The sequence below is a fragment of the Triturus cristatus genome, chromosome 2_2 (genome assembly GCF_964204655.1).
Source record: "Triturus cristatus chromosome 2_2, aTriCri1.1, whole genome shotgun sequence".
Lineage (NCBI taxonomy): Eukaryota > Metazoa > Chordata > Amphibia > Caudata > Salamandridae > Triturus > Triturus cristatus.
Window position 1 is genome coordinate 1,024,591,456 of NC_140582.1, and position 27,487 is coordinate 1,024,618,942.

Below are 27,487 nucleotides of genomic sequence, written 5' to 3' on the forward strand. Positions count from 1 at the left end.
TACATTTCACTCGTAAAAAACCAATGAAATTCCCCCGTTATAGTTAGTGCAGGCAGCTATAACTCACGCGACCGCAATCCTCTGCTGATGCTAATACTGTATTTAGACACTTATTTGCCCATGTCTTCTTCCATTAAATTTTAGCTATACATATATTACAAATATTTTTTTTTCATAAAGACACATATGTCATCAGCAGAGGATTGCGGTCGCGTGAGTTATAGTTGCCTGCACTAACTATAACGGGGGAATTTCATTGGTTTTTTACGAGTGAAATGTACAGCTAACTATAACTTGTGTGAAACCTATGGTTTTTTCAGTGAATTTGCAATGTTTTTTAAATGCTAATTCCTAACTATAACGTGTGTGAAACCTATGGTTTTTTCAGTGAATTTGTACGGTTTTTTAAATGCTAAGTTACTTTACGCCATTTGTGGCATGCGCGCCCAGTTAACGCAGTTCGTTCCGTGCGCGCACAGTGCGCTTCGCGCACCGTGCGCGCACAGTGAGCACGCGGTGCGCTTCGCGCACCGCGCGCCCACTTTACGCAGTTAGTGCCGTGCACGCACGGTGGTCACGCGGTGCGCTGCGCGCACCGCGTGCCCACGTTACGCGGGATGGGCCATGTACGCACGATGCGCTTCGCGCACCGTGCGCACATGGGGGACATATTATGTGCTTCGTTGTGAAAGGTATTCATTTTTAGTTTCCTTGACGAAAAAAATATGCCATGCACAAATGGTGGACTTCGAGCACCATTTGCACACGGGGTGGGGAGAGTGTGGATAATATTTTTTTTTTAAATAATTTTAACCGTACGCGTACGGTAAGCGTAATCGGCGATTTTTCGAAAAAAATTAAAATTGTTTTTTTGGCCTTGGGGGTTTTTGGGGGACACCTATATCGATGCTGGGTGGTTAAGAACTAAATATACTACCCCTTTAGATGTTTTTTGACTTTGTTTATGCTGCCCCCCTCAGAGTGCGAGAGAGAAAATGGCGGCCGCCTCTTCCTGGTTTCGACCGATTCGAATGTTTACTTAGATCGAACAGCCAATCAGAATCGCGCTCGCGCACGTCACCGTACGCGTACGGTAAGCGCACCGTAAGCGCACCGTAAGCTGGCTCATATATATATATTGATTTAAAGACTATTTTCTCAGAATCTACTGAACAGATTTACACCAATCCTACAAAAGGCACTTCCTTGACCTGTAGACTACCTCTCTGCCAAATTTCAAGGAACTCTGTTCAGCCGTTCGGGCTGTAGCTGTGTCTAAAGGTCCTATGGAAAAATGCATGGGTAAAACGCGTTTTGGGACCCCCCTTTTATCTCAGCCCCCGCTTGACGAATCCCCCCGAGACTTTCAGGGTAGGAGCGGAGTGCAGTGCCCCACCTATTTTGAAAATTTCGCGAGGATTCGTTGACCGGCGCCAAAGTTATTCAAAATATAATGTTGCGGTTTTCCTATGGAAACAGGGTCCTAACTATAACTACCTACTGGCGACCGCCAGTAGGTAATATATATATATATATATATATATATATATATATATATATATATATATATATATATATATATATATATATATATATATATATATATATATATATATATATAGATATATAGATAGTTATAGTTAGGACCGTGTTTCCATAGGAAATCCGCAACATTCTATTTGGAATAACTTTGGCGCCGGTTGACGAATCCTCGCGAACTTTTCAAAATAGGTGGGGCGCTCCGCTCCACTCCTACCCTGAAAGTCTCAGGGGGATTCGTCAAGCGGGGGCTGAGAAAAAAGGGGGGTCCCAAAATGCATTTTCCCCTTGCAATTTTCCATAGGGACCTTTAGTCCAAGGTACAGCCCGAACAGCTGAACAGAATTACTTTAAATTTGGCAGAGAGGTAGTCCTCAGGTCAGGGAAGTGCCTTTTGCAGGTCTGGTGTCAATCTGTTCAGTAGTTCCTGAGAAAATCAAAAGTAAAATCATATACATATGTGGGCGGAGCCTAACCACACATCTCATCCTGAGATCTGATTGGCTATCAGCACTTCATCCAAGAAGTGTTGGCAGCCATCTTGGGACCAATATACATGATAGCACCTCATTAAAAAGCATTGCAGTTAATAGAATGTTTTAAGACTTTAGTTACATTATAAATCATTTGTTGATGGTACCATATTCATTTTAGGAATTGTGGTATGTTCTAAGGTGATTTCACCATGTGAAAAAGCCTTCTGCTGGGATATCATGATTGAGAGAAAAATATTTTCTCATGCTTTTCCCACAGAGGTTTGGAAGGTGATCTATAAGCTGAACTGAGAGCTTATTTTCTGTAAATTCACATTATCTTTCTCAGTCATGTGAGAATGAAGTCTGACATTCTCAGTAAAACATGTACATCCAACAAGGGCAGAGACTGTCAGTTGATTCCTTTGTGTTCTACTGCAGCTTCCCAGAGTGTTCCAAAGAACAACTAGAGCGCTAACAGTCCTACTTATGATAAACATATGGCACACCTGAAGCCATCTTGCTTGGATTAAAGTGGTAACTCTTAAAACATTTAATTTAAAAAGGAACAAAATGAGGGGGTTCATTTTTCCATAAAAAGTATGATTAGTGCTGCAGAAAGAAAAATGAGGGCACATTTTGAGTGACTTCTCAAATCCTCTTCTATTTCATTAAAAAATTCTGACATGCAGACTGAAACATGCACTTTCAATACCAGCAGCATTTTTCCCTGGTGAGCAGTAGCTTTACTACAGTGATCTAATGAGCAAAAAGAGTGCTAACATTCTGAATTTATGGCAAATGTGTGACACATCTGAATGCCTTCTTGATGGAATCAAAGTAAAAAACTGAAAGTATTTCCTACTGAGGAGACTGCAGTAAACGAGGAAATTAGGAAACTTCATAACAAATAAGTCTCCCAAGATGGCCACCAGAGACAAAAGAGCCCAAATGTAGCCCAAATAACACCCAGATGTAGCCCAAGTATAGCCCAATGACAGAATGTCCCAGAGTGTTCTTAAAAACAACTAGAGCGCTTACTGTCTTCATTATGACAAAAGTATGGCACACCTGAAGCCATCTTGATTGGAATAAACTGGTAACACTTAAAACATTTAATTTAAAAAGGAACACAACGAGGGGGTTCATTTTGCCATAGAAATTATGATTAATGCTGAAGAAAGAAAATGAGGGCACATTTTGAGTGACTTCTCAAATCCTCTTATATTTCATTAAAAAATTCTGACATGCAGACTGAAACATGCACTTATAATACCAGGAGCAGACTTCCATGGTGAACAGTAGTTTTACTACAGTGATCTAATGAGCAACTAGAGTGCTAACATTCAGAATTTATGACAAATGTGTGACATATCTGAATACCTTCATGATGGAATCAAAGTAAAAAACTGAAAGCATTTCCTATTGAGGAGACTGCAGTACATGAGGAAATTAGGAAACTTCATAACAAATAAATCTCCCAAGATGGCCACCGGAGACAAAAGAGCCCAAATGTAGCCCAAAATCACCCAGATGTAGCCCAAATATAGCCCAATGACAGAAGTGTGCAAAACACTTATTATTTTGTGTTTTTCAGTGTTATATAGTGCAGACTTGTCAGGTATTGGAGTGCTTTACATGAGCATTGGTTACATCACACAAGAACAAATTCATTTTGGTTGTAGACATGGGAAGACTAAGTGATTTGACCAGAATCACAGAATGTCGAGCTGAAGCAGAAACTCCAACCTGGTTCCCCAGTTGCAAAGTCTGCAGTTCTGGAAGTAACACCACATCCTCTACCCTAAGTGCAACATTTAATCAAGTGGTCAACTGGATAAAAAAACATAAAGATAACAAATAATTTAAAAGTGCTTTGTCGCTATTTGAAAATTCAGAAAATATGTCCTTATTTTAGTGTTTTAGAGCACTAACCATAATTTTGATGCCAATAAGACCCTCTCATATATGTAATTTCTAAAGGAAATGCTCTAGGTATTACAGTTTTGATCACATCAAGATGACGTCAGGCGTTCCACACTTTTGTAATAAATATAGAATGTTAGCAATCTAGTTGTTCATTAGGATACTGTTGAGAGGCAGAGGCCAGGGTCACGGACTCTGAAAATTGAAGGCAGGTAGGAGGGTGCAAAGGCAACAATTTAACCACACTGAGCAGGCAGGAAGGGCCGTGGCAGCACAACAGACTATGGAGGGCAGTGGAAAGGGGGGCAGGGGCAACAAACCAACAATACAGGACTTGCAAGAGAGGCTGTGGCAATGTAATAGACCATTGTGGGCAGAAAGAAGAGGCAATGGTAGTACAACCATACATGCCAACAGACTCGATTCAGCCAGGAAACGTCCAATGTTTTTAAGCTCAAATGGGCTTTATTTGATCTGTCTCCTGTCTACAATCTCCTCTTTTTTCAATGTAACTCAAAGGGGAAAATCAATACCCCAGTTTTTTTCAAAATCTCCCTCTTACCAAGTTCAAAATGTTCGCAAGTATGGTACATTGGATCATGGAAGGAAATGGGGTAGGGACATGGACTAGGATAACAGAGGACAGAAGGGACATGGAGAGGTGCACCAAACTGACCCTGCAGGGCAGGCATCAGGGTTTGCAGCAGCACAATACACCACACAGGGCATGCGGGACGGGAGTGCAGCACAACAATCCATAGAAAGCAAGAGGGAGGGGACAGGACCATGCACATGGACAACAGAGAACAGAGGGGCAAGAGGCAATGCTATCTAGCTGACCATAATGGACAGACAGGAGAGAAAGCTGCAGCATAACAGACCATAAAGGGCAGGAGGGACGGATCAGGGGCATTACAATGGAACAGACAAGCCAGGAGGGAGGGAGTAGGGGTCTGCACATGTAAACAGAGGGCTGGGGGCAAGGGGGCAGGGTAGGAGCAGCTAGATAGCCATGGAGATCAGGCAGGATGGGCACTAGAAGCAAGACACACCATGAAGAGCAACACTGAGAAAGTGATGGCATACACTCAGACCATGGAGGGAAGGTGGGAGGGGGTTAGGGGCAGCTAACTGACCACACAGGGAAGGTGGGAGGGGCCATGGCAGCACAGAAGACCATGCATGGCAAGTGGGAGGGTTAGTGGCAGCACAATGGCTATGATGGGCAAGAAGGAGGGTGCAGGGGCATGCACAAAGGATGATGGAGGATAGAAGGGAGGGTCAGGACCTGTGCACAGACAAGAAAGTTCAGAGGAAGGGGCCTCACAACAGACCGCACGGGGCAGGCAGGAGGAGCAGTTGCAGCACAACAGACCTGGGAGGGCAGAAGGGTGTGGTAGTACAATGGACCATGTAGGATAGGAGGAAGAGGATAGGGGCATGGCATGTGGACAGGCAGGGTGGAGGTGGCAGGGACAGGTTACAGTCATCTGACAATGTTAGGCAGGTGGGAGGGGAGTGGCAGCTCAACAGAACACTCAGAGTAGATAGGAGTGGCAGGTCCATGGAACATGGTGGGCAAAAAGGATGGAGCAGGGGCATGCACAAAGACATCGGAGGGCAGGGGGAAGGAGAATAGGGGCAGCAAGCTAAGCACAGAGTTTAAGCAGGAGGTCAATGATGGGGCATAGAATTGGGCAATGGAGGGCAGGAGGAGTGGACTGGTACATCATACTAAATTGAGGGCAGTGGCAGCACATCAGACCATGCATGGCAGGAGGGAGGAGGCTAGTCCATGGATTCACACAACAGAGGATAGGGAGGAGGGGAATGGGGCAGCAAGCTAACTGTTCAGAGAAGGCGGGTATTAGGAACTTTATTGTTTTTAAAACGTGTGTCTGTGCGAACTACTTAAAATATGAACAAGTATGCAGCATAATCTCACTTTTATTCAGGAAGAAGCGGACGTTTGTGACTGTGACTCTGGGCTCACTTGGCAGAAACCCCCCCTGACCCTCCACCCCCTATCGCAAAATGTAATGCCCGTGAAAAGGGTAGGTGAACACAGTGTTATATAGAACATAGTCCTGAGAGCACGATTGAAAATGAAAACTAGATATAGTGTATGGTATAAACTATGCACCAAAAAGTGTGATATAAGATGAACCGGGCGTGAAATATAATATGCAATACATTGTGCGCAATTACAGATTCATTGGAGAGCGCGAGATAGCACAGGCACTAGCGCGTGCTATGCGATATGCGCCTTGTAGTGTAATATGGGATGTATGACGTTACAACGCATACTTTTACAACGCATGCACTTACAACGCAATTTTTACAACGCAACATCCACTACAACGCATTCCATTACATCGCATGACACTACAACGCATTTTTAAAAACTACCTTTACAACGCATTCCATTACATCGCATACCACCTTTACAACGCATACAATTACAACGCATAATATTACATTGCATTTGAGGTAAGTATTGGATAGTATAGGGGTAAAAATTACTATTCTAACTCCAGGGGGTGCAACAGTAGGGTAAGTGTTGGATAGTATAGGGGTAAAAATTACTATTCTTACTCCAGGGGGTGCAACAGTAGGGTAAGTGTTGGATAGTATAGGGGTAAAAATTACTATTCTAACTCCAGGGGGTGCAATAGTAGGGTAAGTGTTGGATAGTATAGGGGTAAAAATTACTATTCTAACTCCAGGGGGTGCAACAGTAGGGTAAATGTTGGATAGTATAGGGGTAAATGTTGGATAGTATAGGAGTAAAAATTACTATTCTTACTCCAGGGGGTGCAACAGTAGGGTAAGTGTTGGATAGTATAGGGGTAAAAATTACTATTCTAACTCCAGGGGGTGCAGCAGTAGGGTAAATGTTGGATAGTATAGGGGTAAAAATGACTATTCTAACTCCAGGGGGTGCAACAGTAGGGTAAGTGTTGGATAGTATAGGGGTAAAAATTACTATTCTAACTCCAGGGGGTGCAATAGTAGTGTAAATGTTGGATAGTATAGGGGTAAAAATTACTATTCTAACTCCAGGGGGTGCAACAGTAGGGTAAGTGTTGGATAGTATAGGGGTAAAAATGACTATTCTAACTCCAGGGGGTGCAACAGTAGGGTAAATGTTGGATAGTATAGGGGTAAAAATGACTATTCTAACTCCAGGGGGTGCAACAGTAGGGTAAATGTTGGATAGTATAGGGGTAAAAATTACTATTCTAACTCCAGGGGGTGCAACAGTAGGGTAAGTGTTGGATAGTGTAGTGTAATATTATGCGTTGTAATGGTATGCGTTGTAAAGGTAGTATGCGATGTAATGGAATGCGTTGTAAAGGTAGTTTTTAAACATGCGTTGTAGTGTCATGCGATGTAATGGAATGCGTTGTAGTGGATGTTGCATTGTAAAAATTGCGTTGTAAGTGTAGTGCATTGTAAAAGTTGCGTTGTAAAGGTTGTTCCCCTGTAATATGCACAGGGCAGTGTTGTGCAACCTAACTAGTCTCTAAAGTTGTAATATAAAATATGTGCTGGGGAGTGTAACGTTGCATATGCACTGTGACAAAGCTATGGATCCCAGATTGTAATATGTATGGCATAGCACTGTGTGTTATAACATAGGCATCGAGGAAGGCACGTTAGATGGGGCAATATAACCCGTGCGAAGACAAGTGTGGCATGACATATTCACGGGGTGGTGTTACAGTGCACATGGGCTAGAGAGTGTCATAGCATATGCACTAGCTAGTGGAATACAACACAGAGGTGTGTGGCACTCAGCACGCAATGGTGGGTGTAACACAGCATTGGGCTCTGCCAGGAGCGCGCTGTGACTCTCAAGTGATGTTCGTCCCCTTTCCAGAGAGTAAAATAAAAAGTATTACACATCCGGCAGTGGATGTGTGTTTTATTAACCGTGAGGGGGGTTTCTTGCATAGTTTTGGTCGAATTTTTGTCGAATCCCCTTTGAATGGCTTGGTGTGCATGTGTATTAAATGTGCCCGTCAATAGCTACCCATGTTTGTATAAATAAACGACAAGGGTGTCTACCGGGATTAGGCACGGTAGGGCATCAGACATGTCAGAGCATCACTGGTGGTGTAAATACATTCCACGTGGATTCATTGTATGCATAGTCGCCTTTGAATGAATATCACGCAAATCGTCATGGTGATAGGTCCGTACGGTTTGTCCAGCATGTCCTTGGTGTGTCTATAAATATATATTTTTTAAAAATAATAAAAAACAGTGGCCTGCCCTGGGGATTGGGGTCAAAACAATATAATTAGGAGACAGGCCCTGGGGGATGGGGTCATCAGGGCCAATAAATTAGAATAAGAAGGGGAACCACACAGCCCCCCTTCTTAAAAAATTAAAATAAGTAAAAGACTGGCATCGTGCCGGAGGCCATGCCCCCTCCTTGCAGCACTCTGCAAACGCGCCCCCTGGCGAATTGTAAGTTGGGGAATTAATTCCTCTTCAATACTGAGGGTCCCTGAGGGCCAACTAGCCCAACAGGCATCTCCAGTATGCACCAGGGAGCTGCGCTGCAGACAGGTGTTCTGAGGCCAAGCCCCTTTTTACACCTCTCTGCAACGCAGCTCTGTGGCGCTTACTGGAGGTACCTAGTGGTCTAGTTTGACCCTAGGGACTCTTAGGATTCAAGGGGACTTAATCTCTCAACTTAGAACAGCCACAGGGCGCGTTTACACAGTGGTGAAGGGAGGGGACGGGGCCTGAGGTGACGTGTGCAAACACGCACTATGGCACGTTTTAAATTGGGGATATAATTTCCCTTCAATACTGAGGGCCCCTGGGGGCTAACTAGCCCACCAAGTGCTTCCAGTAAGCGCCACTGAGCTGCATTGCAGAGAGGTGGTCCAGGCGGTGACACTTTTTACACCTCTCTGCAACGCAGCTCTGTGGCACTTACTGGAGGTACCTAGTAGGCTAGTTGGACCCTAGGGACCCTCAGGATTCAAATGAACTTAATCTCCCAACTAAAAACGGACACAGGGCGTGTTTACACAGTGGTGAAGGGAGGGGACGGGGCCTGAGTTAACGTGTGCAAAAACGCCCTGTGGCCTGTTTTAAGAGGTAGTTTTAATCCCCCTGCCCTATTATATACTAGGGGCTTACAGAGGAGGTCATGCTAATCACAGGGGGACCCCAACGCATAATGTTCCCTAGTGTATGTAGGTGTTTTCACTGTATTCTAAGTGTCTTTTAACATAGCACTGGCTCTAGGACTGGTTAGTCAGACTCAGTTACCACCAGTATCCGTCTGAAAAAGTTGAGGGTACAGAATGATTTTGCAACAACGCTTCTTTCTGCTCTTCTTTTTGTTCTTTCAGCACGTTATCCTTCTTCCTGCACTTTTCTTCGTCTTTGAGGACTTCTGTTGCTTCTTTCTGCACTTCTTTTTTTTCTTTCTGTGCATGTTTTCTTCTTTCTTCACATGTCCTATCTCTGTAGGCATAGTTAGAAATTAGCATTTAAAAAACCTTTGAAATTCACAGAAAAAACCATAGGTTTCAGGCACGTTATAGTTAGGAATTAGCATTTAAAAAACCTCAGAAATTCACTGAAAAAACCATAGGTTTCAGGGGTGTTATAGTTAGCTGGACTTTTCACTTGTACAAAACCATTGAAATACCCCTGTTATAGTTAGTTCAGCTAACTATAACTCGCGCGCCCGCAATGCACTGCTGATGACGTCACATATTACATCACTCATGACATGGTCAGTGACATCACTCATGACATCACTGATGACATCTCAAATGACATCATTTCTGTGAATGTATATATATATATAATTTATCTATATATATACATATACATATTATTTTCCACGAAGTGGTCCGTACCTGCTTTTTTTTTTTGGATCCCATTGGATTGTTCCAGGACTTGTGGCTGTGATATATAAGTATATATATGTGTACATATATATATATATATATATATATATATATACACACAACACCAGTCCCCTTTTGCCTTTAAAAACGGGTTAGACGCATGCTGGAGATGCTCTGCAGTAACACTTTAAAAACAAACGCGTTGTCCTCATATAACAGCTCCTGGCAGACGCGTTTTGGCGGATGCCTTTATCAATGCCGGTTTTCGGCTGGATAGTCCAAAAGTGAGGATTTTGGCAGGGTGGTGTTTAAATGTCTGTATGGAGGAATCTCATTGGCTGACTGGTAACTATCGAGAGAGGACAGAGAAAGTTCCCAAAAGTCAGTACTTTTCCTCTCCCAATATGTCAATCAAGGTTCCTCTCAATAAGCCGAGTGCGACGATCTCGCCAAAAGGAACAAACAGGTCCAAAATTGCGAGCGCGGTATAATAACCCGCCCGTGCATACAATTGTGCCCTGACTTAGTCAGCCTTTGTTCTGCTTGTTCCTTTAAACTGGTGTGGTCGATGGCGGACTTCGTCACTGCTGAGCAACTCTATCAGCAGACCAGCTGCTGCTCTTTCCCCAGTGCCTAGACCACAATCTAGGCTGGGGGGGCGCCGCACTGTGCAGTCCGTGCACTCAACTACAGAGTTTGTCGGCAGTTCGCGGAGCTCTAGATCAAGAGGCGTGCCTGAATGCGGAGCTGACCTCCGCCATATGTACAACACCAGTCCCACTTTTGCCTTTAAAAACGGGTCAGACACGTGCTGGAGATGCTCTGCAGTAAGTTTTAATGCCACCATTAACACTTTAAAAACAAATGCGTTGTCCTCATATAACAGCTCCTGGCAGGCGCGTTTCGGCGGATGCCTTTATCAATGCCGGTTTTCAGCTGGATAGTCCAAAAGTGAGGATTTTGGTGGGGTGGTGTTTAAATGTCTTTATGGAGGAATCTCATTGGCTGACTGGTGTAACTATCGAGAGAGGACAGAGAAAGTTCCCAAAAGTCAGTCCTTTTCCTCTCCCAATATGTCAATCAAGGTTCCTCTCAATTAGCCCAGTGCGACGATCTCGACAAAAGGAACAAACAGGTCCAAAATTGCGAGCGCGGTATAATAATCCGCCCGTGCATACAATTGTGCCCTGACTTAGTCAGCCTTTGTTCTACTTGTTCCTTTAAACTGGTGTGGTCGATGGCGGACTTCGTCACTGCTGAGCAACTCTATCAGCAGACCAGCTGCTGCTCTTTCCCCAGTGCCTAGACCACAATCCAGGCTGGGGGGGCGCCGCACTGTGCAGTCCGTGCACTCAACCACAGAGTTTGTCGGCAATGCGCGGAGCTCCAGATCAAGAGGCGTGCCTGAATGCGGAGCCAACCTCTGCCATATGTACAACACCAGTCCCGCTATATATATTATTTTTTTCCCCACAAAGAATCACCGCACTCCTTGAGTCTCAGTTCATAGTATCAATTTAATCAGCACATTAACCACCATCACCACCACCGACGTTTAGACCAGGAAATGGTCTTGTTCACGGTTTACGTGAGTCCCTCCTCTGTTATCATTATATAGAGTCCTGCCATATTAGCCCATTATGAGGCATCAGGGACTTGTAGTACTCAGTTACCAAAGTTCTCTTGTGGGAATGTGGTTGCCATGTTAAATAAACGGGGTCTTTATATGTCGGATAAAAATATATAAAGAAACATATGCAGAAATAATAGCATCTTAGGGAGTTTTGCATAATGTTCATCCTGTCTTGTAGTGAATGAAGTCTTCAAAGAAACAGAACAGCAGTTATAACAGAAAATATAAGCATAGAGATGTGAAACATGGGCAAGAACGAGCGCATAAGCTAACACGCGCCTCGGCGCTAATCAGCAAAGACAAAGAAATCAAAAGCAAAAAAGATGAAGACGTGACAAGGATGATCATGATTTACAGCAAAGAAAGTTACAAGATTGTGAAAATTCTCCAAAATTATTGGAATGTCCTCATTAACGATCCAGACATTGGAAATAGGATAAGTGCAAGACGCATCATAACCAATCGCAAAGTGCCGTCTTTGAAGGGCAAACTTGTCAGAAGCCATTTCTCTAGAGAAAAATCCAGCAATTGGCTTAGCAAACAACAGAAAGGCTTTGTACATTGCAATAAATGTAAAGCCTGAAAAATTGGAAAAAGCATAAAAGAAGTGAGGGACTTCAGAGGAAGAACTTTCTACATAAAAGAGTGAATAACTTGTGACACTTCGTATGTTGTTTATATGATTGAATGCCTATGTGGACAGAGGTACATAGGAAGAACGATCTGTCCCTTGAAAAATAGAATTTTAGAACATCTAAGGGCAATCCAAAACAAAGACATGAACTATGCAATATCCAAACATATACATTCTCAACATACGACAGACTGGCGCAACATCAAATATTTCGGCTTTGCGACAGTAACGAAAAATGAATGAGGAGGGAACCGCACCCTTCCACTGAGAAGACTTGAATCACGACTTATCATGAGATTCAAAACAAAGATTCCTTTTGGCCTCAACAGGGTTGAAGAGTTACATATTTACCTGTAACAAGACACTAAGAAAATGGAAAAGGTACAACAGAGCACTGAGCTCATAAAGCAAGAAGTTGCATCGATATGCAGAATAAATATCTCTGTTTAATCAACAAGTAGCACTGATGTTGATATATCTAAATACACTTAGTATTAATAAATGAGTGTACAGTGGACTACATGACATTCTAAGAAGCACTATACTTGGCAACAATAAGAAGACAAAGACATTATAAAACACCTTTTCCTAATTGTTAGACCTGGCACCATTGGCGTGGGTCTCTCTTACATTTTTAGGTCTTGGCTAGCGAAGGCTGCACTTGCGCAGTCTCGCTGTCGAGATTTAATGTTTTCCAGTAGTGGGTCTTGAACCCGCCCCTCTTCTCCATTGGCTGGCCTCTTAAATGCTGGTCAGCCATTGGAGAAGAGCTTTGTCTGTCAATTCAAGCCCCGTCTTTTTCGGATTCGGGGGGGTGTTTTCTTGCTTCTTTCTCTTTTTTAAGCCCCATCACTTTTACACTGGTGGGCGTGTTTTTTTTTTTTTTTTTTTTACAGGGACGTGGGTCGGGGAAGGACTCTTCCCCGACCCACAGCTGACTGACAATCAATGTGGCCTCACCCCGAGCATCGAGAGAGAAGTCCCTCAGACACCGCCGCACAGATTTATGCCAGGATTCGGTACGCGATTACTGCTGCCTAGCTCTGATTAGCTGAACTCCGTAGGCCGCCCCAGCTTCTTTCCAAGTCACCGCCGTGAGTAATCAGGCTGTAGCTCTCCTTGCTGGTCGCCTGTGTGGCGAAGAGTTAAGAACAATGGTTCAAGTATGGCCCAAAAGGGTCCAATAGAAAAGGTGACCCAAACAGGGTCACTTGTTTTTTAGGAGAAGTGAAATCAATTCCGTAGGGAGCAGGAGACAAAGTACATAAAGGGTCATGTAGGTCAAAAGATAACAGGTATTTATTTAAACAAAGTCAATTTTAGAATGCTCACATAATAAGAAAAGCGTGGTGTGAAATAGTGATAGTGGTTTTAAAAAGACATCGCATTGACAACAATATAGTAGTTGAATTCCATAATTGATCTTTACAAGTTATAAGGAATTCATGTTGTGGGGTGGTCGATGGCGTTTCGAACCCGATTATTGGGGTTCATCTTCAGGACAGTGGTGAGCATGTATTTTGAAGTAAAACTGCCCGTAAAGTTCCTAGAGTCTCCAAAGTGGGAGGCAGGGGCTTCAAAAGTTAATTATTTGAAAACAAGCAGCTTGGCAGTACATAGATCCGCCTGGAGAATGTAATTTTCTTTAGAGGGGCGACAGGGCAGTGAATGGGAGCCTGAGGCCGAGCATTCAGAGACGTCCTGCAGCTGTTGGGGTTGGCTGTTGAATGTGGCGACATATATCGCAGTTTCCTGGGGGCTTGTTTCCAGCCGCTGTGTACTATGGAATTTGGGGGACCCCTACTCACTATAGGTCTCTATGGGCTTAAGGTGCCGGTTGGTTTGGGTCCCCGCACACAATTTCAGCAGCCGCCGTCCAGGCAGATGGCCGCGTCTCACTTATTACCTATATTGCCGCCCAGTGCTCTTTATGTGTTTATGCTGTTCCCGGCCACCCCGCCCACCAACGGCGACTCACCGAGGCCATTGTCGTTGAAGTCGGTTCACCCTCTGAGGTCCGCAGAACTCCGTAAGCCACCCCAGCTTCTTTCTTGCAGCCGGTCTCGCTGCTGCGCAGGCCTCCCCCCTGCCGCTCCCGACAAAGGGGTTGTTGCCGTCGGGTGCACTCCACGGACACTTTTCGCGGAGAGCACCCCCAGCACCGCCTCCTCGTCTGTCGATGTCAGGACACTTGGAGGCTCGATGATTTCCGCGCCTCAGAGCTCTCCTTTTCTCCGACTCAGCCGCCAGGCTCAATGTCTGCACCCCTACACCATCTTGGGTCGCTGGAGTCGCTCCCGACTTTGTCGTCCACAGACACTCCTCACAGGGTATTAGTCTTCTTTTTCGCCCTTCTGCTGCAACCGCTATACACTAGGGAACATCAGGCTTGGTTAATTAAGGGGATCACGAAGGCAGGATTAGCACCAAGATTAGTTCGGGGCTGACGGAGTTGCCCAACAGTGCTGTTACCCGGCCATGCCACTGGCCATGCCCCAGAGCATCAGCTTTTGATGCTCACATCAATGGAAACTGGAAACTGCAAGAATGGAGGTTCCAGCACATGAATGCCTGACCTGAAGGAGCTTGTAAATATAGGGCAAAGGCAGCACATCACTACTGGAGCCTGAGCGTCACTGTGTGTCTGTTCTATGGAACTGTATCTTTGTATAACCATGCCGTTGTGTGTGTGTGTGGCTGGCCCTTACAGTGCAGTGTAGACCAGGTCTGTTTCTCCACTGCAGTGAACATGTTTCTTTGATACGGCCCAGAAATTGTTCAGACAAATGGCACATTCTTGGCCTTTGGTGTGCAGCCAGGGTGCTAATGGACAGCAAGAACAGGGCCTGTGCATGTTGGCAGTGGTGGGTCATCACTACCCGCATTGAGAACTGACAGGGAGTTAGTGGCTGGGCCTACTGCAACAACGTGTGAGTAGTGCCCAGAACAAAATGCAGCAATGGACCATCGCAGCTGGTCCGTGCAGGGGTACATTGCAGAAAGAGGCAGTTAAGAGAGTCAGTGTCTTTATATATTGCTGTGGGGCATGTAGGGGGCAAGAGTTTAAGCTATTAGTATTGTAAATGACAATGCCTTTTATTTCTGTTTTAAAACCAAAACATAAATAAAAGGCATTGTCATTTACAATGCCAATAGCTCAAACTTGTGTGAATGCGAGACCTATTGCATTGCAAATGCTTATTTCACTGTTGCCTCCTATGTTTTTGCTATGTTTTTTCTGGTCTAGATGCTTTGGGCACTTTGCCACTGCTATTCAGTGCCAAAGTGCAAGTGCTCCCTATTGTAAATTGTTATATTGGATAGGTGACTCCATGATTGGCTTTTTTGATTTTCTTGTCAGACCCTAGTACAGTGCACCATGTGTGCCCAGGGCCTGTGAATCGAATGCTGCTGGTGGGCTTGCAGCACTGATTGTGCCACCCACAGAAGCAACTTGTAAAGTGTGGCTCAGTCCTGCCATTGCCATGTTGACTTGGCAAGTGCACCCACCTGCACGTTCCTTAAACCTTCCCTTTTCTACATATTAGTCACCCCTAAGGTAGGCCCAAGGGCAGGGTGCATTGTATGTAAAAGGTAGGATATGCCTTTGTGTCTGTGGCATGTCCTGATAGTGAACTACAGCCAATTACGTTTTTCACTATTGCAAGGCTACCTGTTCCCATAGGCCAGAATGTGCAGTTTGACTATAACATCTTATAATCCTAACTGACCCAGGGAACAAGGTAGAAATTCGAGTGTAGTATGCCTGAACTCAGAATGTTAAAATTCATCTTTTAGTGAGGGTGATTTTTACTTTCTGGGTTTGAAAATACTACTATTAGAAAGTAGGTATTTTCTTGCCTTACCATCCAGCATGTATCTTCTGGGGTTGTGTATTCCATGTCTGGTTTGTGAGTGACAGGGGGCTGGAGAGGGCTTTGGTTCCAGCAGTCTGATGGGCCAGGGCTGGGCTGAATAGGCCATGCATTGAAAAGAAAATAGGGGCGGAGATTTCCTTTCACTGACCTGAACCCTTATAGAATAGAGAGTAGGGCGAGGAGATTTCCTTTCAGCTACCTGGGCCAGGTCTGCTCTCAAAGAATGCTGTCTCCACCTCCTGCCAGGAAGCTGCACCAAGGAGGACAGAACTGGTTTTGGCAGGGCACAGACACCCTCTGCCTTCAGAGGACAAAGGATTTTGCAGCATAAATATTGAGGCCCAGACCCCAGAACTTTAGATCACTTCTCGGAATCAAGACAAACCCTTTTCCAAGGAGAAGAACCAAAGAAGCTGATGGAGGACACTGCCCCTGTGCTGTGCTATTTCTGGGGTTGGCCTGCAGTGGTTACTTAATTGCCAAGGAAAGGAGAAAAGGAACTTTGTAAACTTTAATCATCTTGAAGAAGGATCTCCAAGGGCTTGAAGTTTGCTTGCCTCCTGCTTGAAGTCTCAGGGATACAAGACTTCACCACCAGCTCCCCTGAATTCCCTTGCTGGGAATTCTACCTGCAGAGAGGTACCTACTGTTGTTTGGGCCCTCTGAGAAGACTGTGTGTCGGTGGGAGTCAGTTCAGCAAAGGTTTCTGTTTGTTGAAAATTCCAAATTTAGATGTATTTGAAAAAAGGCCGAATTGTTCCCAGAACACAATGAGCCAAATGTTCATGTGCCATGGTTGGGAGATGCAACATCGCTGTTGCTTGCCATCTCAGACGACGATCCCTGCAACACCCCAATTGAGCACAGATGATCTTCTGCACTATCCACAGCTGATGCCGGGGAAACCTGTGTGACAGCTAAGGCCTGAGTATTTGTTGAGGAGCCAGTATCCGTTCCAGCAGGAGCTGAAGCATCCTGTGGTGGCTCTAAGAATGTAGACATCAACATTGGAATACGCTTAGGACACAGCAGAACATGTGCCATTATTGGGTCCAGTAAAGCATCAACATCCGGAGGCGCAACCAATGGAAGTGTTAGACAGAGATCCATCACTCATTCTCATCTGCAGAACAGGCCTCGGAGGACAGGCAGCATACAGTCGAGCCAGACTGGTCTAAATGATAGGAACCTGGACTTGCTTAGTTCTCCAAGGTGAGGTGTGCCCAGATGGAGTACCATGCGATCCTGGTAGCAGCGCTTCAAGAGCGTTTTTTCCATCTCCTTGGTGACTGTGACGTCCATTGAGTAGCAGAAAAATTACAATCAGGATTCTTGCTATTAGGAACAGGATCAGCAGAAGCCCACCATAAATGCTTCCAAATATGAAGTTGGGAATAACTCAGAAGATTGTCTGAAAGGTGTTTAACAGTCCAGAACCTATGGTCTTAAATAGGTGTACTATACCCATCGTATCAGACATGTTAAAGATACGTTACACCATTTCTGTGAAATAAAAAAAAGGGCAGTTTGTTCGTACTAGTGCTAGTATCTCAGCTCAGGACCTTGCGACCTGAAGATCATAAGTCTCTCGGGCGGAGGTTAAGGGCACGGTTTTCTGTAAATGCATGGCTTTCTTTCGACTCAGAGTATCAAACCGTATAAAGGAAACATTCAACGAAGTCCATAACGGCGCCTCCCTGACTCTGTGGGTGTGTGGAAATAATACTTGCATATAGCAATGAACCCTAGAAGATCTTGCTCTCTTAGGCTTAGCTAAGCTCAACGACGGCCCGACAAACACAGCTCGTCACACACTAGACATTATTTTTACCAACTCACCCAGTATTACGTGTGAACCCCCCTGGCTGCTGACATGTTCAGATAACGCATCAATTGAATTGCATATTCAGGGTCCTAGGGTGGCTGTTGAATCCCCTCCCGCCTCTCACTGGGTCCGCAGACAATGGCATAAAATCTACCCGGATCTTTTCCATGCTGCTTTTTCGGCACCTTGGAATTCTGAACCTTACAACACCGAGGATGGCTTAGCCGGGTACAACTCCACTGTTAAAAGTGCCATTGATCTGCTTGCGCCTCTGAAATCATTCCCCAACTCAGTTAGGTGCCTTCAGACAGCCTGATTCTCTCCTGAGCTCATGCTGAAAAATGGCAGTGTAAAAGCCTGGAGAGATGATGGTGCAGAACTCATGATGAGAGGGACAAAGATAGATTTAAGACAGCCCTCTTCAACTACCATAAAAATATAAAGGCTGCGCGAAAAGCCTTTATTGCATCACAGCTAGCCCAGGCAGAGAATGCTCCTAAAACCCTAATCCAGATCCTCATGTCCTTCATCAGTCCCAAGGCCTGTGACAATTTAGAGGCCCCCTCCCAAGCCCTCTGTGATGATATTGCTCAGTATTTCACATAGAAAATTTAGCTCATGTATGACAAAATCACTCCCTCAGGGAGCCAGCAACCGGTTTCCATGCCTTTTATCCTGCTTGCATCCGCAAAAACACAGCTGCTGGAGAGCTTTCCCCCTATGACCTCAGAGGATGTGAAAGCATTACTACGCACAGGAAAAAATATGGCTCCCCCATGACATTATTCCAGACAAAATCATTGATTCCCTTTCTTATCAATTGTCCTCGCCCATAGGCATGCTTCTCAACCTCTCTATGAGAGAGGGTTATCTTCCTCTGGAATGGAAGGCGGCACAAGTCATCCCTATCCGTAAGAACACCAAGGTCCCTATGGAAGATCTTTCCAATCTCCGTCCCATTTCTTTACTACCTCTCCTGAGCAAAGTACTGGAAAAATACATTAATAAACATCTGTCCAACCATGTCGCATCTACTGGTAGCTTCAATTCCTCTCAATCTGGTTTCAGGCCCAAATATAGCACTGAGTCTGCCCTGGTGGCAGTCACGGATAATATCAGGATGACCTTAGACAGCGGCCATTCAGCGATTCTCGTGCTGTTGGACCTTTCTGCCTCCTTCGACACGGTCTCTCACCAGATCTTGCTCAGGATATTGGAGGTGATTGGACTCAGAGGACCTGCTCTTCAGTGGATGACGGGCTTCCTCTCAGACCATTAATTTAGGCCTTTTCCGGTCAAAGACGATGGAACTGACCAAGGGAGTACCCCAGGGCTCATATTTGAGCCGTACCTTTTTCAACATCTATGTTGCTACCCTGGCTAACCTCCTAAGGACCTGTGGCTTTACTCCCATTTCATACGCTGACGATACTCAGGCTCTCTTCCCATTTAATAAATCTACCCCCTTTCTTCAGTCTACCTTGTCTTCGGGAATGATAGCCATATCAAATTGGATGAGAAGCAATTTTCTCCAACTCAACGCAGGGAAGACAGAGATTATGCTTTTTGGAGAGGCACTTTTGTTGTGGACACCAGAGTGGTGACTGGCAGACCTTGGTACCCCCTGCCCCTTAAGCCCTTGTTAAAAAACCTGGGCATCTGCCTAGATCTGGCTTTGACCTTGAAGGAGCATGCTGCTTATACTGCTGGCTCCTGCTTCTACGTGTTGGGCTTATTACGGCGAGTCTTTGTTAAGAAGATTGCAGGTGGTTCAGAACACCGCAGCGCGCCTTATCTTGAATGCCCCCCCAAAAACTGCCTCCCTCCCTCTCCTTCAACAGCGTCATTGGCTCCCCGTGCGCAAGCGGGTTCAATCCAAAATCTGCTGCACCATCCACTAGGCCTTTTATAACAATGGCCCCTTCTATCTCGCTGAGTAATGTAATCATTATGTCCCTTCCAGGACCCTTCGGTCAGGAACCAAATCGCTTCTCTTGGTCCTACGGGTCAGGAAATCAAGGTTGGTTGGGAAATCATTTTCCTACCTTGCTCCCCTTTAATGGAATCAGCATCCCATTCTTCTGAGACAATGTTCTGACTATCTCCAATTCAGAAAGCTTCTTAAGACTGCTCTATTCTAATATTGCCCATCAGCCTTCTGGCAGCACAGTCCGAAGCACAGAGATACCCCTTCGGGGTGATTCACGCGCTATAAAAACCTATAAATAAACCCTGGAGCTTACAATGACAAGATATGCGATGCCCGGGAGCATCCCACAACAACCTTGATCATTCAGCATCAGGTAACTCCCATTTGAAAGCAACTTGAACATCGGATTAATCACAGCAGCTGAGGACCCTTTCAAGTGACAGGATAAGTTAGCAACTGAACCATTACAGGCCCTGTGAAGCATGATATCCTGGCATATGAGAAAACCACTTAAAAAGTTCTCACAGTTTGTACCACTTAGAAACACTTCCATGTCCCCACTGTTGCATGGAAATATGTATGGGCATTCCCAAGATTCGTTGATGAACTTCCTACCCATCGCTTCATATCTGCCAGCCTGTTGTTGTTCTAGGCAATACTGAAACTTATAAGTTTTGATCAGTAATGTTATATGGCCATGGATTAACCATTCTGTGGATGGTGACTCTTCCACAGTAAAAAGTAATTGGTCCAGTTTTTCAATACATAGCATATTTTGCTCCCATTTGTGCCATTGTTATCTTCTTTCCAGATAGATTGTATGCAAAAAATAGGGAATGTTAGAAATGGGATTTCAGGTTGGCTATGGCATACGCCTAAGCCAAGTTAGTCACAAGTATGGAGGCTTGTGTTTGCTGCGCACTGTTCACAGGTGTATGAACACCACTTTTTAGACATATATTCACAACCTTTTCATTTATTTGCTGTTGAAAATCTTTTCAAACCAAAGTTACATAATCTTTCAAGCATTTATACATGATAACGTGAAACTCAATTATTTGCTGAGTACAACAATGTTCATGTACTTAGAATTCAACAAAACCAATCCATATGCAGATTTACAAATTTGTACATTCATGGGTGCTCATGCCCAATGCATTTTGGAACATAATTTTATTTTTAGTGTCTGTCCAGATGGAGGCTCAAAAAACAACATTTATATGGAATACAGGTTGTTAAAGTTTCATGATTTATATGAATATTATCAGGTTGTAGTGATGTGGAATGATGTGGTATATCCTGAATGTGATAATAGATCGTACCTTCAGTGGGCAATTTGTATCTTGCATAAACCGGTGGTCCTAACGGAGTATAATCTGAAATACTAAATGGCAATCATGATGTAATCTAATCTCGCACAAAGAGTGGAATGGTGAAAAAAGCGCTCACAAACAAGGCTTACCTCTTAGAGGTTTAGCATGCACGTTTGCTGAAACAAAGAACCAAAAAGGACCTGGCGTGAAAATCATTCTACTAGGAGCTCAACAATGTAACTGTAAAGCATATGGGCCACTTCACCCACGAGTGAGCAGTCTTACCTCTATAGCACCCATTATGTTCAATGTCTGCACAAGAAAACAACAGGAATAGAGATTAGGTTGTTGCCCTTGCTCGGAAAATCGGAAGAGACGCGTGTGGTTCTAAAAGGGAACCGGTTTAGTTAAAGATGCTTCGAACCTGTAAGTTGTATAAACGCATTCAAAGAGTAGCTTCCGTAATGCTGATGAATCGTATTCCCGTACACTAGCGATTTAAACTGCGCGATCTAAGCGTGCATGGTAAACAGTGAAGACGGACTAATGATGCTGAGCTCAACTCTCAATGTCTGATGCATGAGCGCCATATTTGAGTATTCCTTTGTAACGATGTACGCAATGAAGAAATTATATTTTTAAATTTAGAAGAATAAAAATAGTGATGTGCGAGACATTCATTTGGAAATAATTGTCAATGATGATGACAATGTTGGAACGATACTTCGCATAAAACTGAAAGATGTTACGTTATCGCATATCGCTGTGGAGCGGGCTAAACATTCAAAATGACGATGCGGCACCTCTATTGAATAAACTCATGGTAATCCTATTACCATCCCGTTGCGTTAATCGTGACATACCAAAAAGAGTTGTTCAAATGCCAAAAGAATGACGACCATATATGACGAAGCACCATGTGTTTACGAAGATGTCGCTATTCCTAATCTGTTGACAAGAAAGAATAATGCTATTGATATTTCTAATATGCATTGTGCTGGGATCCTGATGTTAATATAAAAGGAATATAAAAATGGACTAGGGTAATTGCAATGCTAACGCCTATGCTCGTCATAACTCAAAGCTCTAGTGTAATGTGGTACTAGTATGAAGAAAAGTGATGAGAGGGTGATGTGAAAGAGTGGTGGTGGACTCCTGTTCAAAACATGAGAGGTCATATAAGGCAATCCCCATGTTATTAAAATCACTCGGTAATCTGTGTATTTTTGTTGTGTATGAATCACCATAAATCTATGACTAAATAAAGCATGACATATCTAGTCTGTCATTCATTCCTTTTGGAACCATAGTGTCCAGGGTCTTGATCCAGAAGACCTCTCGCTGAAGTAATTTGTTGTTGTTATCTACTCCCGGTTGGATTTTAACTTTCTCTATGATTTGAAACCTCAATTGGGAAATTGAGTGATTTGCCTCTGTCCAATGAGCGGCCAATGATGAATTCAGATTCTTAGTTCTTATTCGACTTTTGTGTTCAGTCAGTCTGATTTTAATTTTCCGTTCTGTTTTGCCAATATAGGTCTTACCACATGGGCATTTTATTCCATATATCACATTGCAATCACTTGTATGTTTCATTGGAATTGCTTTTCCAGTAGTAGGATGAGTAATGAAGTTACCAAGAATCACTTTATTACAGTGAGTACAGTTGAAACATTTGAGGGTACCTTTGGGTGTTGTAGGAGTGTCGTCAACATGAGTTTGAGATAATAATTCTCTCAAGTTTTTCCCTCTTGTATAAGCATGTAGAGGAGGTTCTTTGAATATATTATTAAAGTCTGCCTCATTGGCCAATAACTCCCATTTGTGCCATTGTTATCTTCTTTCTAGATAGATTGTATGCAAAAAATAGGGACTGTTAGAAATGGGATTTCAGGTTGGCTATGGCATGCGCCTAAGCCAAGCAGAAACCCCTACTCACCCCTTAGTAGCTTGGCATGAGCAGTCAGGCCTATCCCAGAGGCAATGTGTAAAGCGTTTGCGCAACACACACACATACAGCAGCGACACACTAGGTACACCACAAAAGAAACTCCACACAAGGTTATATAAAAATAGCCTTTGTAATATCCATAAAACACATCAGAGCATAATCATATATATACACTGTGCAACCTTGCACTAGGTATTACTTTACAGGGGATTATATACATTGCAGGGCCAATCAGACCACTGTCACAATCATTAGAACATACAAGTCATAAAACAACCAGTAACTATTGGTAAACACAGTGCTTGGCATAAACACATTATGTATAAACCATATTAGGAATACATCCTAAATTCCCAGTGCACCACAGCAACACCACAGCAACACTAGTAAGGTGCACTCATCACCTCAGGGCCTTCGTCCAACCAAAACATAAGGTGAACACCAGGCCAACTGGCCTGCTCCTCGGGGGCACGTCTTGGGCTTCCCTGCCATGCCCTTTGTCCTGAAGTCAGGGCTTTCCTGGCTGTCGATGCAGCCCTTTGCTACAGGCACAATCCTCACATGGGGCGGGGGTGCAACTCCCCAACCATGTGTGCCCCACGTTGCAGCTGCCCGCGATCTGGCGGTGAAGCTGTATAAACAAAATCGGCACCAACAGTGTGCCTTCCAAGCCCCACTCACCGGGGCTTCTCTTCTCTTATAGGGCAAAATGGAAACCAGGAAGGATTCGGTCACAGGGAGCCTGCGAGACTTCAGTCCTCTTCTCATGGGGTCCGGTGAGCCTGCGATGCTCTGTCCCATTCTGCCCACACACGCGGGTCTTCCTTTGCCTCTCCAGGCTTTGGCCAACACGTGGGGCTCTCCTCTTCTGCACAGGAAGCCCCGCCCACCGTCAGGCACCTTCTCGCCTGACTTCCTTTTCTGGGGCGGCCCAAAGCCCGCCAGGCTCCGTCCCTCCTGCCGGCCACGCCCCAGGTCAGGCTCGTTTCGCCTTACTTCCTGCACAGCTTCCTCCGGCTTCAATGTTGCCCCGCAAAGCTATGGACCTCCGGCCCGAGGAATATCAGCTGCATTGCGTCACAACCCTCTGCAGCCTGGGGCCACTCAGCAGAGCCCTGGCTGCACACCGCAGAAAGACAGGGACTGGCTGCCAGGGAGAAGGGGAGAACCTTTCCTGGCTCAGATCCCCTCTCTTGTCCCTTGACAGCCACCGGCAAGGGCGGCAGGGCAATGAAAAATGGAAGCGCTTCACCCATAGGTCACAGATCTGCTGGGGGAGCACCCTGGAGCACTCCAGACACTTTCCTTCAAAATATCAGCAAGGAGGACAGTCCAGTCCCTCCTGTGCTTCAGACGGGAGCAGCAACTGCAGGTCAGGTCACTAGGTCATCAGGGCAGCACATAGGGTAGAGCTGGGCCCAGGCAGGCCAGCTCCAGGCCCTCCAGCAAAGGGCAGTCCTTTGTGGTGGTTCATCCTGGCGCCCAGCAGTCTTTCAGCAACCAGCAGCTTCCCTAAACATGGGGTCACAGCCCCAATAATTATACTGCCAATGTCTTTGTTCTCTCCCTGGCACAGGGCTCTGTGCCCGGTCTAAACCAGTTCTGGGGGGCACTTAAATATTTTATTTACAGTGCACAGCAACCTCCTTTGTTAGTGTAGGCTCTGGTCCAAGACACACCACAGGGGGGCAGAGCCAGCATTGTGTAAGGCAGGCACAGACCTATTCAGGGGCTACTCCTCCCACTACACCAAATGCAGATCAGGCTTTTTCAGCCTAGCGCTGACTCACCCAGCCCCTCTGGAGCCACTGAACCTCCCCAGTCTGTGTCACTCCAGAGCCAGACATGCAATACACAACAGGCAGACACAAAGACACATAGAACACAGAAATGCCAACTTCTAAAAGTGGCATTTCTAAAATAGTGATAATAAATCTGCGCACACCACAACACAGCATTTAACACCACCATTCCAAACATACCAAACTTGATCACGCTGCTCCTCTCATATCAGGAATTACCACTGAAACACATATCAGGCAATCCCCAATGCAATCCTATGCGAGGGCAGCCTCACAGCAGTGAGAAACCAAAATGGCTGTATGTCACTACCAGGACGTGCCATACAATGAAGGCACATGTCCCACCTTTTACCTACAGGGCACCCCGCCCATAGGGCTAGCTTGGGCCTACCTTAGGGGTGACTGATATGTAGTAAAAGGGGAGCCATAGATGTGGCAACCACTTTGTGTGCCACGTCACAGCAGCAGTAAACTGCGCGCTCAGGCCCTGCAATGGCAGAGGCCGGAGACAGGTTTGAAAGGCTACTTTGGTGGGTGGCACAATCAGCGCTGCAAGCCAACCAGTAGCATTTACTTTACTGGCCCTGTGAACATGAGATACCACTTTATTGGAGAATGATAGGTAAATTAAATATGCCAAACAGGTGTAGACCAATCTTACCACGTTTATCATAGAGAGCACATGCACTTTAACACTGAACAGCAGTGATAAAGTGCCCAGAGTCCTAAAACCACTAACACCATGTCAGAAACAAGCATTTACAATGCAACGGTCTCTGCATTGTTAAAGTTAGAGCTATTGGCATTGCTCATCACATTATTTTTGTTTATGTTTTTAAAACATGTAAAGAAACGGCATTGTTATTTACAATGTCAATAGCTTAATCTGTGTGTGGGTGCAAATGCAATAGGTCTCGCATTTGAGAGTGATTAAGCTATTGACATTGTAAACAACAATGCCGTTTCTTTAAATGTTTTAAAAACATAAACAAAAAAGATGTCATGAGCAATGCCAATAGCTCTAACTTTACTAATGCCGAGACCATTGCATTGTAAATGCTTGTTCTGTACCATGACACTAGCCGTACTGAATAATACAGCTGCTCGATCGTATCAGCTTGCAAGCAGCGTAGCCCCAGCCCTTCCCGCTCCCCCACCCCTCCGGGGCCTTTGTACGCGTCCTGCAAGCATGAAGAGGAATACATATGCCTTGGTGTGCTGTCGCGTGACAAAAAAAGAGCAGGAACCGGTTTCGCCGGTTATGTCTGATGCGGCTCGAACCAAATCTCACTTTCAGCAGCCACTGAAACCACGTCAGCCCCACAGAGTAAACACGATTCCGGCCGCGGGTTGTGGCGAGGTGAAGAGGAGGTTAGCGCGCGAGACAACAACGGGATACTAGAAATGCCCGGAGAAAGGCGGCGCTCCCTCAGAAGCTTCTCTTTCAGCACAGCCGGTGGTTAGTTACAACACATCGGACATCTGCTACTTCTACATTCCTGAAGTTAGGAAACCGGGCAGTAATCACGAGTGACATGCCAAATGTACAAGTGGTTTGTTAGTATGGGCTGTGCGAGGCGCGGAAGGACACAGGGCTTGGTAGGTTCGGCTGGGACTGCAAACAGGTGCACGAGGCCGCTTACATCAGCTGTCAGAGAAAGAGGAGAATGTGAGTAGTTTGTCTTCGCACGAGGCAAGAGTACATTACGTTAGTTTCGAATCATTTTTCTCCGTATAATTTACTCTTTAGTAAGAAAGCTGCGTTTTTTCAAAGGTCCGCCTACACAGGATGTGACTGCTCATTTTTATACGTTAATACAGGTACATAATTAAGAACTTCACCCGTGTCTCGCGGTCACCCTAGGTCACTGAGAGTCCCGGGGAGAGCCTGAGGGTCGCTCACTGCGTGGGCGGGACACGCACCGTGTAAACGCAATGACCGCACGTGCGCCCTCCGTAAAACAGCCCAAGCCAATGAACAGAAGCTCCACCAACCAATCAGAAACTACTATGGCGAGGACCTACCTCCAATCACAAGGCTCCACAGCCAATGACATGTATTGGTCACCCAATCGCAGACTAAGTTTCATTTTCAGTCTGTGCTGTCTGTTTTCCGGTGCCTTAGGAGCCGGTGGCGGGCGAGATCTACTTCCGGTAAGGATGGCGGAGGAAGGCAATAGGCTGCCGGGCGAGCTGGGCCTAAACAGCAAGACCGGAGACACCACGCAGGAGCCAGCGTGGGAGTCTGTAACCAACACCATCTCCGGCGGGATCACTGCGAGTCCGGGGAAATGCCAGCTCCGAAGGCACAAGGGGGAAAGGCGTCCAAAGCACGGTGCGGATCCCGATAGCAAAACAAGGAGATCAGGTGAGGGAGCAACGCCGGGACACCACCGCCTTTCTCCGAGGCAGAGAAGAACTGCCTCGGAGAAACGCAGCCTCGGTTTCGGATTCGGGGGCGTGTTTCTTTTTCTCTCCTCTTGCCATTGGCTGGAGGAGAGAAAAACACGCCCTGCGAAAAGCAACGAAAAAACACGCCCCCCGATCCGAAAAGGAAGGGGGTTCAACGGAGTGACTGGACCTCTTCTCCAGTGGCTGGCCAGCATTTAAGAGGCCAGCCAATGGAGAACAGGAGAGAAGAGGGGCGGGTGCAAGCCCCTCTTCTCAAAGTCACTCAAAGTCATTAAATCTCGGAGCGAGA

At 45.3% G+C, this 27,487-nt stretch overlaps 1 protein-coding gene across 1 annotated transcript in view; it reads left to right on the top strand.

The window, feature by feature from the left end:
- CPZ (carboxypeptidase Z) overlaps positions 1 to 27,487 on the top strand; it is a 297,018-nt gene that overhangs the window by 47,473 nt on the left and 222,058 nt on the right. The window lies entirely within an intron of this gene.